The sequence below is a fragment of the Prinia subflava genome, chromosome 1, assembly GCF_021018805.1.
Source record: "Prinia subflava isolate CZ2003 ecotype Zambia chromosome 1, Cam_Psub_1.2, whole genome shotgun sequence".
Classification (NCBI taxonomy): Eukaryota; Metazoa; Chordata; class Aves; order Passeriformes; family Cisticolidae; genus Prinia; species Prinia subflava.
This window is the reverse complement of record NC_086247.1, coordinates 82625745-82641269: the sequence shown is the minus strand read 5'-3', so window position 1 is coordinate 82641269 and position 15525 is coordinate 82625745. Positions and strand designations below refer to the sequence as shown.

The following is a 15525-nucleotide window of genomic DNA, read 5'->3' as shown; positions in this document are numbered from 1 at the left end:
GTCATTTTCACTTTCCTTAACTAAGGAATGTTTGGAATTTCCTGCTCCTCATTCAACTGGAAGGGCTCATCTCACTCGATTCCTCAGTTCTCAAATATTCAAAGCCTTTTGCAATCCTGAAGTAGATTGTTTTTTGGGTTACTCATTCTGCCTTTCATTTTATTTTTAATTGACACATTTCTCAGAATTCACTATTATAGAATGCTGGCATTGGAAGGATTTAGTAATGAAGATATTTTTCTGCATGAAGGACACTTCAGAACACAAGTTCAGATGACCGGGATTTCTCCAGTCTTGCACGCACACACTCACACTCACACAGTGATGGCTGCAACATCACTGCAACTACAAAGTCTTGATTAGCTAAGACTGTTTGAGAGAAATGTAACAGTATCTATTATTTTTCCTTTTACAAAAGATTTAAGATAGAATATTTACTTGATCATACGATCTTTATATCAGATTGAAAAACAGAATTTCCATCTTGCAAGAAGTTATAGCAATTAGCATTTCTTCCAAATCAGGCTAAAAATCCCAAATAATGCAATTTATCTTTGCATGGAGTTCTTAAAAATCAGTTTAAAAAGTCAAAAACTTTAACTTCTATGATATGATATAGATCATCTCCAAGTTTTAGAAATAAAATCTTTAGTATTAAGGAGCAAGAAGAGTGTGGTGATCTTGCTCCTTCACTCCAACTTCAGATGGCCACAACTGAGAGCTGATATTCCTGACTGACTTGACTACATCTACATATGGATCCCTCTCTCCAGACAGAATTAGAACCCCACAAGACATGAGACTCTCATGGTGTGGTTGCTGCCAAGAGGCTTCACAATAATGCAACATCTCATCCCAATTACGAAGTATATATGGCAGCCAGATTTTCCTGGGGAGCATTTTACTAGAAGGTCTATTTTCATTATGAACATTTTCAAATTTAATGAACAACGGACAAATACTTAATTGGACACTTTAGTGATCAGACCTAGTCGGGTTTTTACAGCTTGCTTTTTTGAATCCTTTGAGTGGGACAATCAAGGCAGGTGAGAAGACTAGTATCAAAATAGAATCTCAGTGTGATTTGTAAATAGGAAAGGACTTTGAAAAGCTGTTGAGATTTATCTTTCTTCATGGCCTCAAGTTCTAAAAGCATGTTTTATAAGCAACTCTTTTCATAATTCTTTTAATGGCAATATTGATTTTAAACATTATTTTACACCTGGAAATCAAAAAAGCATGATGGAACACTTTCCATAAAAGTTTCAATAAGGTAGAGATCTCACTGGGAATCTGTGCAAGGTCTATCATGATGTATAGAATGACCAAGCCAGAGAGTGGTGGGGTCATCTTTGTAACAGAACAGTAACAATAAAGTCATTAAAAAAAATCAGAGACAATCAATCAAAAATCAGTTGCTTACTACAAAGAAAACTCAGACCCTCTTTGAGTGAAATGCATTCTCGTTGCACCAGCATAACCCCACTGAAACCAGTGAGCTTGCATTATGGTATTAAAGAGTGGAGTAACAGAAACATGCCATGTTGTAAAGGTTTTTTACATCTTTCTTTGAATTAATGACATGGGTCATTGTCCCAAACACCAGTCTGTCCTTCCATAGTAAATCCTGGATTTTTAAGATAGATGGGTTGTAATTAGAACTAAAACATGGCCTATGGGGAAGGATCTTTCCCCGCTTAAATCACATTGTTTTCATTGCTGTACTGGTGTAAATGGTATTTTTATGTATGTGTCCAGAAGAGAACTCAACCGCAATATTTCTTCTCTGCTGCTGAAATATTAGCATTAAAAAAGCAGTATTTTACAAAAGTCATATAAACACAGTGCTTCCAACACAATCAGTTTTGTTGGAATTATTTTACACCATCCTTCATCCTTGAAATTATATCCCTTGCTTTGTAGAAGGTTTGAAAACTTAAAAAATTCTGAACTTATTTGAAGTAAAATTCAACAGTACATTAACTGGTAAAAATCAAAGTCCTTCTTTTTCTCCCCAAGCCCAGAAGAATTAATTTTGTTGCCACTAAAGAAGAACAGGCACCCAACTTTTGAACAGAAACTGACCTAATATTTCTGAAAACCCTGCATGCAATTAGCTTCTTGTAAGAGTCATCTTTCAAGCAGTCTTTTTCTGCCTCTGAACTCCAAAAGCTGCTCATGAGATCCAGCAAAATTAGGATATTAATAGAGAACCATTTATCAAGCTCGATGGGTTTGTTAGAGGCACACTTTTCTAGTTAACCAGCACTGTCAGGGTATCTTTTAAAGCAGACAATACTGTTAAGGGCTTCCTTATTATTTCTACTCCAAGTTTTCCACGACAGTGTCTGTCCAGCAATGGAAGCAATGCTGGCCTGGGAAGTGGTGCTCAGACAGCAGAGGGTCTCTCCAGAAACGGAGTCCTCCTTGGCTATGGGGTGGTGTGGCAGCCTCATCCCGAGATGCCGAGATCTCCAAAGGGACTCCTGGTACAGCAGGGTGTACGCCTGCCCACCCCAGTGCTGTGAGCATTGGAGTCACTGGTGGGTGTCCACAGCAAAGAGTGCTGCTGCCCTCCCCATCCCAGGAATTGCAGCCCATTTCTCAGAAACTCTGGCCTAGTCTGAAAAGAGGAAAATGGCTGGTGAATTGGGATGGCAAATTCATGGTACGGGATTGGGGACCACGGGCTGACTCCAGCGTCTGGTTCTTCTCTTGCCGTTCTCCTTGAGGGCCCACCGTGTCCTCTGGGCTTGTTTTACCTTCACTCTGCCTGGATTTCAACAGCTTTTTGGGTTTTGAGATATATTCTGTTCAAGCAAAAAACCCCATTTTTTTTTTCCACCAGAAACATATGAACTTCAATCTTTTCCAGGAAAAGATTTCTCAGATCAGGGCTCCTTCTTGTCGCTTTGAGACACAAATCACAGTCTTGACCTCTTCATTACTAAGTGTGATTGCTCTGACAGGTCTTTTTGTCTGAGCATTTTCTAAAGGCTTTGGTTTCCCTCTAAAATATGATGATTTTGATATCTAAGCCTTGACAAAACAGAACTGTGATCTCCCACCTCTGGTACTTGGATTGCAAGCACTTCGATGGAACACTATGCTCTATGTGTTTGTACTGCAGGGGGATCTGCATATTACCTAGCACCTGCAGGCACCTCTAAACAACAAAGGATAACTAATAATAGAAGTTTTACCTTTGTCTGATCATTCTGTCTCAGAAACCTAAACCTGATGTATGTCCTCAAGCACTTAGATCCACTGTGTGGACAAAAGCTACAAAATCCCTGTTGTATCAGCAGATTCAAAGCTAAACTCAAACACTGCTCTTATCTAGGCATATAACCCCATCAGACTGCGAACCTTTGGCTTTGGCAATAGAGTGTCCAGCAGTGGCAGAAGTTGTGCTAAGGCTGGACACTTACCCCACCCCATCTCTTCCTTCTTTTTCAGCCAGACTCACTTGGCTGTGCTGGCAGCACTCATTTACTGGCACCAGTACTGCACAAGTTTCAGAAAAGGAGCATCATTTCCAGCAGTCCTATTCCTTAAACATTTATTGTCACAGCTGTGATTTTTTTCTAGTTCCAGGGTTTTATATAAGATGGGAACATTGAGGTTATCTGATCAACTGATGTTGACAATACCCCACACATGGCAGAGGACAAGAGGATAAAACACTGTAATCTTTCTGAATGCTGTGTCTTCCCCCTTTCCCTTTTTATTTCCTCTAAACATTACTGGAGAAGAATGTACTGCAAAGTCATAAATAAAGTATACTTGTCAGAAGCTATGATCTTAAAATATTCTAACGGTTTGTTTGCGTTCTCTCCATAAATTGTTTATTGGTCAATATGGACAGAATTTGCAAATGCATCCTCCTTTGCAGTTCACTGATATTATCTCCATTCTAAATACTTTCATCTAGTATTAAGCTTTCAAAAACCTCCCACTTTCTACCCATTTTTCCTTGATGAGAAAATTTCTAATGCTGAACATTTAATTATGCAGCATTACATTACCCTGTGTTTCTTATCCCTAATAAGATGGTAAACATTAAAGGACTGTATGATCTTTAAAATTGCTATCAGAGGTTGGGTTATGTAGTTGGGGCAATGCTTTTTGAGTGGTCTCCATTTACACAGTAAAGCAAGTGAAAAAAGAAAAACGTCTGTAGAAAATAAGTTTCTAATTTATATTTGTACTTCCCTGTATCATGTAACTGTTTTTCAAGTAACAGGCCAACGCTGTGAAATGGTACCCTAGTGAGTAAATTATTACAGAAAGAAGTTTATCAAGGCAATGATTTCAGTGTCTGAACAGCCCATGAGCATACATAACAGGAAAGATCTCTTTAGCCAGAGAAGACACCAACCTTTAACACAGAAAACAGACATTCTTCTCTCCTGGAACCCTGCAAAGCAGGGGGGTCTTCCAATAAAACAATTATCCTGCATAGGGTGATATTTTAAATCAGAAGTTAAGTGGTTCAGTCCCCTCTAGATAGTTCCTAAAGAGGCAATAAAAAAAAAAAAAAAGACCAGTAGACTTAAAAATGCTTTTAAATGCATGTAATTGTTGATAGATCGACTACTTACATCTAGTAAGTCAAATCTGTTACATTTGATAATTGCCTCTTCAATAAATAACTTGATAAGTTCCCAGAGAAAAGAAAGCAATTTATGTCAAAATAAAACTGGTTTTGGTCCACCAACTCTTTGAGGACAATTTGGTAGGTAAAAGTAACTACATGGGGAATTTGTATGCTCAGCGATCATTAAAAATAATGGGAGCTTAAGTGTCCGGATCCTACAGCAGTTTCAAAACTCTTAGCCGTGCTCTCCTGGGACAACTACTTTTTGCCCACTGCAAAAGTATTAAATACTCAGAAAAGAAAGAGAACAAACTGCATAAAACCCCAGTGTCAGATGGTTATCTATGAGCATTTTACTGATGTTTTACTAAATTGACACAATGAAGAAGAAAACAGAACACCTTATAATTTATTTTTGGTACTGTCATTATTGACATTTCAACAAAACAAGGACTTCACAGGCAAAGCATTCATTGGCAACAGGATTAAAGTGACAAAAGATTTTTAATGAGAATGCATTTTTTGAGGTTAGGAATTTGTAGTAAAAAATTAACACCTATCTGCCACACAAGCATATATGTTGTTCTGCATAAACACCTGTACAGCCCAGTAGGTGATTCCAGAGGTAATGCAATGGAGCTCTCTCTCCCAAGGGTGAGAAACAAATGAGGTGGAGATAGCGAACAGTAGCAGGGTAAAGTTATTAGCTATACTGGGTACCACTGCTGTTAGCCATGGTTGAATCATTGCCTCACTAACAGCACCCTGTTTAGCAGGCTGCAATACAAATGAGTCTTTAATGGGAGCCCCTTCTCTTGGCAGAGCAGCAGGACAGCAAACGAGGGCACTTGAAGAGCTACATGGGCCGAACAAGCAAGGAAAACAGACAGGCAGAGACTGACAGCTCAGTGTTGAGCTGCTCTCTTTCCTTGCTCTCCTTTGCTTCCATTATTGATTCAATGCATTTGAATCTAGCATCCAGTTCCTTTGTCCTCCACTCCATGCTGGGATGTACCCTGGGCACGAGACAGCAGGAGCCCACCTGGAAGAGTGGACCCTCAACCACAGCGTATTTAACACAGGCCTTTAGTGGCACCACTGAGCTCACCCTCATGAGGATTCACCTTTCCCAAGTCTATACTACACAAAAAAAGGTTTAGCCATGGTTCAGACCAACATTTCTATACAAGGGTTACATTTTGTGTATAGGCCTAATATCTACACCACATTGCTGACAGATGCCTTTCTCTTGGCATATTGATGAGCTACAACCTGAAACCACATGCAAGTCTAGGAATATGATTTTTTTTAATAACCTCCCCCCCCAGTATTCTTTACTCACCCCAGAGACTTCTTGTGGGATCCAGATGCTGTTTTTCCAATCCCTATCTGTTACCATAAACTCCTCTGCTTTCTGCCATGCTCATTTGCAACCCTATGGAACAGTTATTTGCCTTCTTTCTGTATTAGTCTCTTTCTAAGCCAGAGCCAAATTCTATACTTGCCACCTATCAGATCTGTCCTTTTTTTGTCTCTGTTACACTATGAAGACATTTGTCATTTCTTTCTGTCTGCCTTACTATACAAATCCTGTTTTCTTGCCCTCCTGCAGGTTCTTTCTCTGTTCAGCCTCCTCAAGGTTTTGTTGCTATTATCATCATTTTCTCTCAGCATGCTCTCTGTCCTCTTGAAGGCTGGTTTGACAGATCCTCTCTTGTCATCTGCTTGAAGGCTGCTTTCAGCTCTTCCTTGCAGCGCGGTGCCTGTGTGCCTCCTCCGCTACAAGTGTTTAATGTGGAGCGTGTTCTACCAGAGCTGCTCCTCGCGGCCCTTCCTCCTGAGGAGCGTCTCCAAGACAGAAGGTGTGCAGGGCTGTGAGCCACAGAGCTGGTCTGATAATGTCAGTAGCTGACTGCTGCCTTTCCAACAGGCCTGGCAGCCCCTCTCCTCATCATTATCAAGGACGTGCACTAGTGATTTGACAGGATCTCCTCTGGATATCTGTGGGGTGCCCAGAAAAGATGGTGTTTAACCTTGCTATTAGAATAAATTTACCAGCTTGTGCTCACTTCTCATGCACTCTTTGCATGGGGACTGTTCATTTCCATATCATTTTCTGAAGGAGACAGAGTAGCAGCTCCTCTCAGGAGGTACAGTAGCTGTTTGGTGCATGTAGCCCTCCTCTGACATTGAAAGAAATCGAGTGTCCAGTTAAAACACACAGGCACCACTGATACACAGTCTTCCCATACTTCCACTCCTGGGAAAGCATTTTTCTGTCCTTCATAGGCCCTTCACCAGGACTGCAGATTTCCTCTTTATTTCTCCACTCTCTTCCTTAAAAACATATTTTTGCTCTGAAGCTTTAATATATTACACCTGCAGGTCAAGTAATACATAATATTTACTTTAATGGTTAATATCCTCCAGATTATGCATGGATTGGGGGATGCTTGGGGCAAAACTTATTTGAAGGGAAATGCTTCTTTTCATTAAGGAAGCTCCCCTTTCCAGAAGTCAGTCTTCTAGTTCACACAGAGGGTCACCATAACTTCACCTCTTAAAGCCTGTCTCTCCTCTTCAAGAGTATCTCAAAATTTAAAACATAGACTAATTTCAGCAATGGGCTAAGCACATAGAAGGTACTCTGTAATCTAGTGAAGTACCTATATTATTCTTAAGAGATTTGCCAAATAGTGATCTACTACTGCTATTTTAATTTATGCTACATCGTGATTGCAATTCCAAATTAAACTCATACAGGCAAGAAAATTTATAGTTAAGCCTTTCTGTCAATCCTTAACTTTCTCTGCAGTAACAAAGTGACGTATTGCAAGGGCTCTCGCCTATGTCTCACAATAGCTAGGCATGCACAAAGGCTAATTAATGTATTGGATTTGAGTGACAAGGTTTTGGTAGCTGTGGGGCTAAGGGGTGTTGATGTGAGAGCTGCCAGAAGCTTCCTCCATGTCCATTACAGGCAATGTCCACTGGCTCCAGGATGGACCCACTGCTGGCCAGGGCTGAGTCACCAATGATGGCACCAGCTCTGGGATAACTTACTTAAGAAGTGGAGAAAAAACCCTTGTACAACAGCAGCCAGAGAGGAGAGTAAGAGCATGTGAGAGAAATAATTCTGCACACACCTATGGTCTATGAAGAAGTAAGAGAAGGAGATGCTCCAGGCACTGGAGCAGAGATTCTCCTGCAGCCCCTGGTGAAGACCATGGTGAGGCAGCTGTGACCCTGCAGTCCATGGACGACCCCACATCAAAGCAGGTGGATGGCCAAAGGTGGCTGTGACCCCCATGGGAAGCCCATGCTGTAGCAGGCTCCTGGCAGGACCTGTGGTTGTGTGTAGAGAGCCCATGGTGAAGGTAAGCTGTGCTGGCAGGTTTTGTGATTGATCCTGTGGTGGACTCATGCTGGAACATTTCATGAAAAAATGCAGCTCATGGGGAGGTCCCACGTTGGAGCAGTTTGTGGAGAACTGAGTCCTGTGGGAGGAACTCGATGCTGGAACAGGAGAAGAGTGCTAAGAGTCCTTCCCATGAGGAAGCAGAAGCAGTGACAAGATATGATGAACTGACTTCAGCCCCAATTCTCTGTCCCCCTGTTCCACGGGGAGGCAGAGAAATTGGGAATGAAGTTGAGTGCGGGGAGAAGATCTGTGTAATAAATTAAATTGATTTCCCCAAGATGAGTCTGTTTAGCTGGTAACAGTAATTGGTGAGGGATATCCCCTGTCCTCAACATCATTGTATTTTCATTGTATTTTGTCTCCCCTGTTCAGCCGAGGGAAGGCACAGAGTGGCTTTGGTGGGCACTGGGGTCCAGCCAGGGTCAACATACTCCTATTATACAGATGCATTTTTTTACCTTTGATTTGCTAAAAGGAGTCATGTAGAAGAACTCAGCCTCAGTGTGCTGTCTTTGTGAAAACTCTTAGCACCTCTTGGGCTATGCTGTCGAGTGCTGTAACCCAACAGGGCAAACCCCACACCTTTCAGTGAGTGCTTGTTCCATTGGGCATCTGCACAGAAGCAGGAAGGGCATCAGTCCTTCTGAAAAAAGTAAAATAATTTACAGAAAGATCTTACTGAGAAACAAATCCACATGTTTTCCCTAGGGGCCCCATGGCAGCCCTAGCCAGCTCTATTTCTTCCCTCTTTGGTGAGGACACGAACTACTGGCTTGGGTGCACAAGAGCATCCCAATGCTGTCACTGGTAGAAAAAACAGAAGATAACACAATGGCAAAAAGGAGAAAACCAAGAGGGAAATTGGGATGGCAGCCCTCTGTGTATTACCTAAATACTTCTGTGTTTCACTGGTTCCAGCTTAAGCTTGGACTGGTTGTGGTTTGGGGTAGCAACCCCTGAATACTCAGGTTTTTGAAGAGCCATTTCAAAAATCGTCAAACACTTTTAACATACAAAATGAATTTAGTAGTGTATCTTGAATTTATTTCTTGGCATATGAATTATACTTATGCTTTTCAAAGCAAAAGAAGTAGTTTAAAAATTGGAACTGCCTGTGACTGCATAAAATGCTCCTTTCATCCATTCATTCTGTAAACGGGGACCCGAGTCAACTCCTTCACAACAGTTATGGTTTCTCAAGTCTGCAAACACTTTTCAAACGTGGGCTCTGTCTTTTGGAATGCCATCAAGGCATGCTTGCTAGTGTTGTAGCTGGTGAATTTTAAGTGTTTAGCTTTCAGATGAAATGTATGTAACTATGTTAAAAATTCCTCTGAAAAAAGTAGGTCTTATACATGCGTTGCTGTCAGTTTTCACAGTTCTATCCTTTTTTTAATTACCCAAGGCATTTTGATTACAGAGCTACAAAGTAAGCTATTTAAAGCTGGGTTTTACAGTGATCTAATGGGCACAAAAACCATATGGAATTAGAAAACATTTACTTCTCTTCCCCTTCTTCTTATATTGCCAAATATTTTTAAATCAAACTTGTTTTAAAAACAAATATTCCCAGGGTAAGGACTTTCATATCAACTTCTGGTTGTTTCTGTTAAATTAGAAACCTCTGGCAATTTTTTTCCTACTGAAATGTAAATGATGACATATCGTTAACTAGCAGCATTACACCACTGAAATACTAGGATGCATCTTGCTTGCCTCAAACTTCCCTTTCCTTAAGTGCAATGCCTTAGAGGCAGCAGTGTTTAAATGGTACAAAGTACTCTACTAGCACCAGCCTGAATCTTTATTTAGGAGAACAAGCTTCACATTCTTCCCTGCTAACACAGTAGATGGGCATGTTCGGCTCCTCCATAAAACACACTCATACACTGTTACTGTCTAACCCAAGGTACAGCTCTGACATGACAGATTCATGTTCCCAGCTGTGACATAAGGGCTCTTTGACAATACCACAGTGAAAGCCCTATTAAGAAAACATGTGCCGGACAGTGCATCTGACGCAGTTAAATGCTATAAAAGATTTTCCAGGTGTTAATGAGTTGCACGAGCAGAATGAAAATGAGGGGGATCCATGCGCTTGGAAATTCTCAAGGAGCAGGACTCAGGCTCTCAGAGATAGGGACAAACAGCGCTTTATAAGCACCACTGGCCACGCTCTGCACCTGACCACACGAGGTGATGAGCGACCCCGACTAGTCACTGGGGGAACTGTTCACTGAGGATCGTTTGCATGGGAAAAGACAGACTTTCATGTCTTCCTGCAGTTTACTACATCCTTTTCACTTTGCTCTGTTTGGGAAAAAGCACTAGTTATTTTCCGCCTTTTAAGTATTTTTTTTGTTGATCTAAAGAGAAGGAAAACATTATGCCTGTTGCTTCTTGTTTTTGGTTTTATGAGGGATTCAGCTTGACTCAGTATAGATAAGAAATTGTCATTTAGTTCGTGTTAAAATATCACTACTTAGAGTTTATGCTTTAAAGGACAGACATACAGTCTGTTGCACATTTTGAAACAGCAGTGGTTGAAATTTTTCAAGGCAATGTTGAGGCCTAAAGTATATTCCTTTAAAATATGTATAAAATCCTATGTATGGGCTGCCCAGAGAATTTCAACCACTGATACTTCAGAGTATATGCATATGTTATTTTGTACAACAGCTACCTACAGGAGAATTGTTTATTCATATAATCTGTTGACTTGATAAAAGATGGTTTCATTTCTTTAGCATGTGTGAATTTTATGGTTACTCTCCTTGAGGAGATAAGTTTTGTTTTATCTACATATGATAGGTACAGTGAGGGAAGGCTGCAATGCAGATTTTTCCATGCTCTTGTGACCACAATCTCAGTCTTAATCCTGGCATACAGCTACATCTAAGAAAAAAAAAAAAAAAAAAAAAAAAAAAAAAAAAAAAAGGATAATTTTGTCACCATGCTAATTTCAGCCTGATTTTCTGAAAAGGGGAAGCTCCCAGTAATGTGAGAACCAATGGAGTGTCTCCTCTCAGAAGTTAATTTAGAACCACCCATTTTATTTCCCACAGAAAAGTCAGTACTATTTTATCTTTCATTTCCAATCTAATATCCCAAGTTGTCTACCCACTCTTCCCCCGCCCCAACAGAGTTACTTAAATTAACTTGGAGCACAAAATTTTCTTAAAGGCATAAGAAGACTAGGTGGAGAGAATAAGCAAACCAGTGTAATAACACATTGACACAGATTCTTGAAATTCATGTCTTAAGGGTTAAATTCCTCTGGCTTGCCAGGTGTTCTGTGCAAATATTGCATTCACACAATGCAGTATCTGACCATTTAACCATATGTCAAACAATCTTTGCTATGACAACCAGATGTAGACATTGCCATGGAATGAAATTATCATTTTATTAATTACCCTTTAATTAGTTGATACAGGAGAGAACATGCAGTAATTTAGTTATAATTGGCCTGACTGAGACTCAATACTTAAAGGGATGGAATCTGTTTGTGAGACTACTTGTTATGAATAACAATTATGTCTGTGACAATGCAATTTTATTATGAAGATGTACTCTGCATTTCAAACCGTATAAGTTAGTATTAAGGATAGGTATAAGATCGTATCCAAGACTCTAGCTACAATTTTCCTTGAATAACAGTGTGTAATCCTGTTATAACAATGCAAGAAAGACCCCTTACCAAACTCACTGTGATGACCAAAGTGTGTTTTCAATGCATTTTATTATAGAAATGAGGAGCCACTTGTACTTCAGACACTTCTCAAAGACTTTTTAGCAATCTTCAAGTTATTCTGGACATTCTAGACATGGTATTTGTGCAAGGGATACACCATGCAAATTGTTTGTAACACTCTTTGACAAAACACTGTAATCAGAAACTTGAGCAGAGCCTCTTATGTAATGACTTGTCACCACACTTTTTGGATTTTTGTAAGAAAGAGGAACATCCCAAGATTTCTCTACGTAGGTGCAAATAAAGTTAGCAGCATCCCCCTCGAGACTGCAGCAATAGGTAAATGTCTTGAAGACATTCTTTCAGCACAGATTGCTGTGAAAACAGGAATACTCTTCACAGACTGAGTTTTGAGTATCACTGTAGCAGGACAGAGCACATTCAACAGCTTAATAAAAATGCTTGTAAAGTGGATCTTAACATTGGCTCTTACATACTCAGTTGTTAAGAGATGTTTTTGACATTCTGGAGCCATCATTCTGTCCTTGGTCTACAACCTGAGAGAAGACTGCAGTGTTTTATATTAGTTTTGCACTTTTAGATAGACAACATGCCTCATGTTTTTGCCTCTAGTCTTTCCACAAAAACCTCAGAAAGCACAGGTCAAAACCTTCAGCAAACACAGCTTCAACAAAATATAACAAACTGCTTTACTTTTCGGAGCAGAATGAAAGCTCCCTCTTTCTGTTTTTTCTCATGATGGGCAGCTCCTAGTTTTCAGCACGTGCAGTGACAGAAATTATACCCAACCGAATTACTTTTAAAACCTTGCCCAAGAACAGCATATTTATTTATTTATTTATTTATGATGGATGTGCAGGCTATATAGATGTCTCCAAGTCAAATTAGTCTTTTATGTAACTGTTGTAAAGTCAAGGAAGTTATACAAATCATAAGTCTGTTTCCTTTACCATTAGACTTTGAGAAATCCTTCCACCTTCCCTAAATGACTATATGACTATGGACCTCTTTCAAAGTTGGTTTTTCTTTCTCTTTTTAAACATAACTTCCTTCCATCCTTTCTGGTGGTTAATTCACTATTATGTTTCTTTAGCACAAATATATATATATATATATATATATATATATATATCTGGAAAAGCATGTTATATAGGAAAGCAAAACACCTTTTGCCTAGGGTGCCACCTTCCAGTTAATATCAGTAAGTCATATTCTGTTGCCTCTAAGTGCATCTTGCTCAACAACTTATTACCACCTCCAGTACAAACACTCGCAGGTTGCAGCTTCCTGCTGTGTCACAGGGAATAGCTAACACAGTGTAACAAGAGATCATTTCATTAGATTACCATGAAAGAATCACTGCTGCAAGGAACTTGAGCTGAACGGGGACATAATCACAGTGCTAAAAACTTGAATCAGTTTACCATTAAAGCCTTGTGTGACTGCTTGAGAAATGTCTTAGAGCAGCACAAAAGCTGGCACCATTAGCTTTCATCCCTGCTGAGTTGGCAATAAAGTGCAGACATAAGTAAAATGCATTAATTGGTATTAGTCAATCTAGTTAAGATGTTCATTCTCCAAGCATCTTCAGATTTCATTTCCATAAAACAGGATTTCTTTAAGTGTCATAATTTGATTTTGTCCAGCCCAAAATGATATTGACACAGTGGCAGCAAAAGCACAATTACACCCCAGCTTTACAAAGGTGCTCTCTATCTAAATACACTGGGACCCACGTGCTCCCAGTTTCACACGCACACACACACACACACAGAGAGAGAGAAAAAAACAACCCACATAAAAAAAAAAAAAAACGCAGAAGAGGAAAAACTGATGCATTTTCCTATAATTTTCCTATTGCTATTTTTCCTCCCTTTCCCCCGTATTTTTCCTACTGTGCACTACTGATTACTGCACTTTAAGATCAGAATGAACAATTAACTGCCTAATTATTCCAGTCACACCAAGCCACAATGAAATCTTTATTCAGTGTTTACAGCAATCTTTGGCAGAGACTGTCTTGCTGTTTTTAAACCAAGAAGAACTGCTCCCTTTGGCTCCCTTCAGCATCAGCTGCCTGGGTTTCAGAGCTGGATGCCAATAATCAGCCTCCTTTTTCTCTTCCAAAGTGGCTATTTTTTTTTTTTTAAGGGTGAAAAGACCTATTCTCATCAACTCCCCATATATTCTGCCTGATTTATGTCCCAGCTACTGGGTCTCTTCCTTCCGTATCTTTTACCATTTGTGTCCCCCCGCATCCCCTCCGCTCCCGCAGCGCCCGCCGAGCCCCCGAACAGCCCCGGGGCTCTCGGACACCCCCGGAGCCCCCCGGAGCAACCCGGAGCTCCCGGAGCAACCCGGAGCTCCCGAACACCCCCGGACAGGGGGGCGCTTCTTCCTCGGGAGCCTCGGTGAGGGGGCGGGAGGCGGGAGGGGGATAATTTCCAGCTCCGGCTGTACAGCATCCACACACATCCACACACGCACACCTTCTCCCATAGTTATTTTTTCTCGTTCTGCCGAAACCCAGGAGGAGGCTCCCCGCCCCGGAAAGTTGGAGGGAGCCGCTCCGTGCCCCGGGCGGCTCTTTCTGCCCCCTCTGCCTCTCTCCGAGCCGCTCCCCTCTCCCGACGGGCAGCCGGGACGCTCCGAGCCCCGCTGCGCCCTGCGCCGCCCGGCTCTGCCCGCTCCTGCGGCCGCGGCAGAGCGCCCGCCGAGCGGGGGAAGCTTGTCCCAGCCAAACTCCAGAGCCACCCGCTGTGGGCTCGCTCCGGTCTCCACCGCCTCCTCCTCGCCCCCGGACTGCGGCTGGACAGCCAGCGGGTCGGGGAAAGAAGTGAAAAAAAAAAGGAAAAAAAAAGGAAAAAAAAAAAAAAAGGAGGAACGACTAAGATTAAAAGAATAGTGAAACCTTGAGGAGAAAAAGGAAGAAAAAGTAAAGGAGAAGAGATGGAAAAAAAAAAAAAAAAAAGGAAATGGGAAAAAGAAGAAAGAAAGAAAGGAAACAAAAATAAAGAAAATGAGAAAAGAAAAAGGAGAGGGAGAAAGAGAGCGGAAAAAGAAAAAAGTAGAAGAAAAAGTCCGCGAAGCAGAGGTCGGGTTACCTTGCAGTGTGGAGAAGCTCACGACTGCCTTCCTGGCTACGGGACTTCCCTCCTGGGCCGGGTGCGCCCCTCACATGCCCGCGCCCCGTTCCGCTGCCGCGGAGGAGCTGCCGCTCGCTCCTGTCTCCGGCTGCGGAGCCGCGCTCGGGCTGGGGGGGCTGCGCGGGGCCGCAGGCGGAGGAGGAGGAGGAGGCACAGGAGGAGGAGGAGGAGGAGGAAGGAGCCCCGCGGCCGCCCCGCTCCCCAGAGCCGCCCGCGGGAAGTGGCCGCCGCTGCCCCCGGCTCGGCTGCCCGCGGATGTCGCGGCGGGTCTAAGGCTGCCGCGGGCACCTGCGGGAGGCGATTGGTGCCGGGGAGCTGCGCCCTCCTGCGCCGCCCCCCGCCCTCCTTCCCGGGGAATCCCCCGCCCCAGCCGCGGCCCCCGGGCTTCACGCAGCCCCCCGGCTGTGGGAGAGCAACCCCGGGTCTCCCTTCCGCAGGGCTGCTTACATCTCGGGAGGATTCCACAGCCACCGCATTGGCTGCGAGAGGATGGGCTGCTGAGGTACACCAAAAGTCACACCGGAGAGGAGAAGCGGTCCTTTATTTAACTAAAAGGGTACGAAGATGAAAGCTGAATTTCTTTGGAAGGCTCGCTTTTAGTTAATAAACATGCTGAGACTAATGTCAGAGCTACTTTTATGAG

At 42.2% G+C, this 15525-nt stretch overlaps 1 protein-coding gene across 2 annotated transcripts in view; it reads right to left on the bottom strand.

Moving 5' to 3' along the window:
- The window catches only part of CDH20 (cadherin 20), a 119151-nt gene extending 104173 nt beyond the window's left edge, over positions 1 to 14978 (bottom strand). The window contains exon 1 of one of the 2 annotated variants that reach the window (XM_063400607.1): positions 14841 to 14978. The gene's annotated coding sequence lies outside the window, so the exon portion shown is untranslated. The remainder of the gene's footprint in view (positions 1 to 14840) is intronic. The other variant, XM_063400617.1, reaches the window with a different exon arrangement.
- Between the last annotated feature and the right edge of the window lie 547 nt (positions 14979 to 15525).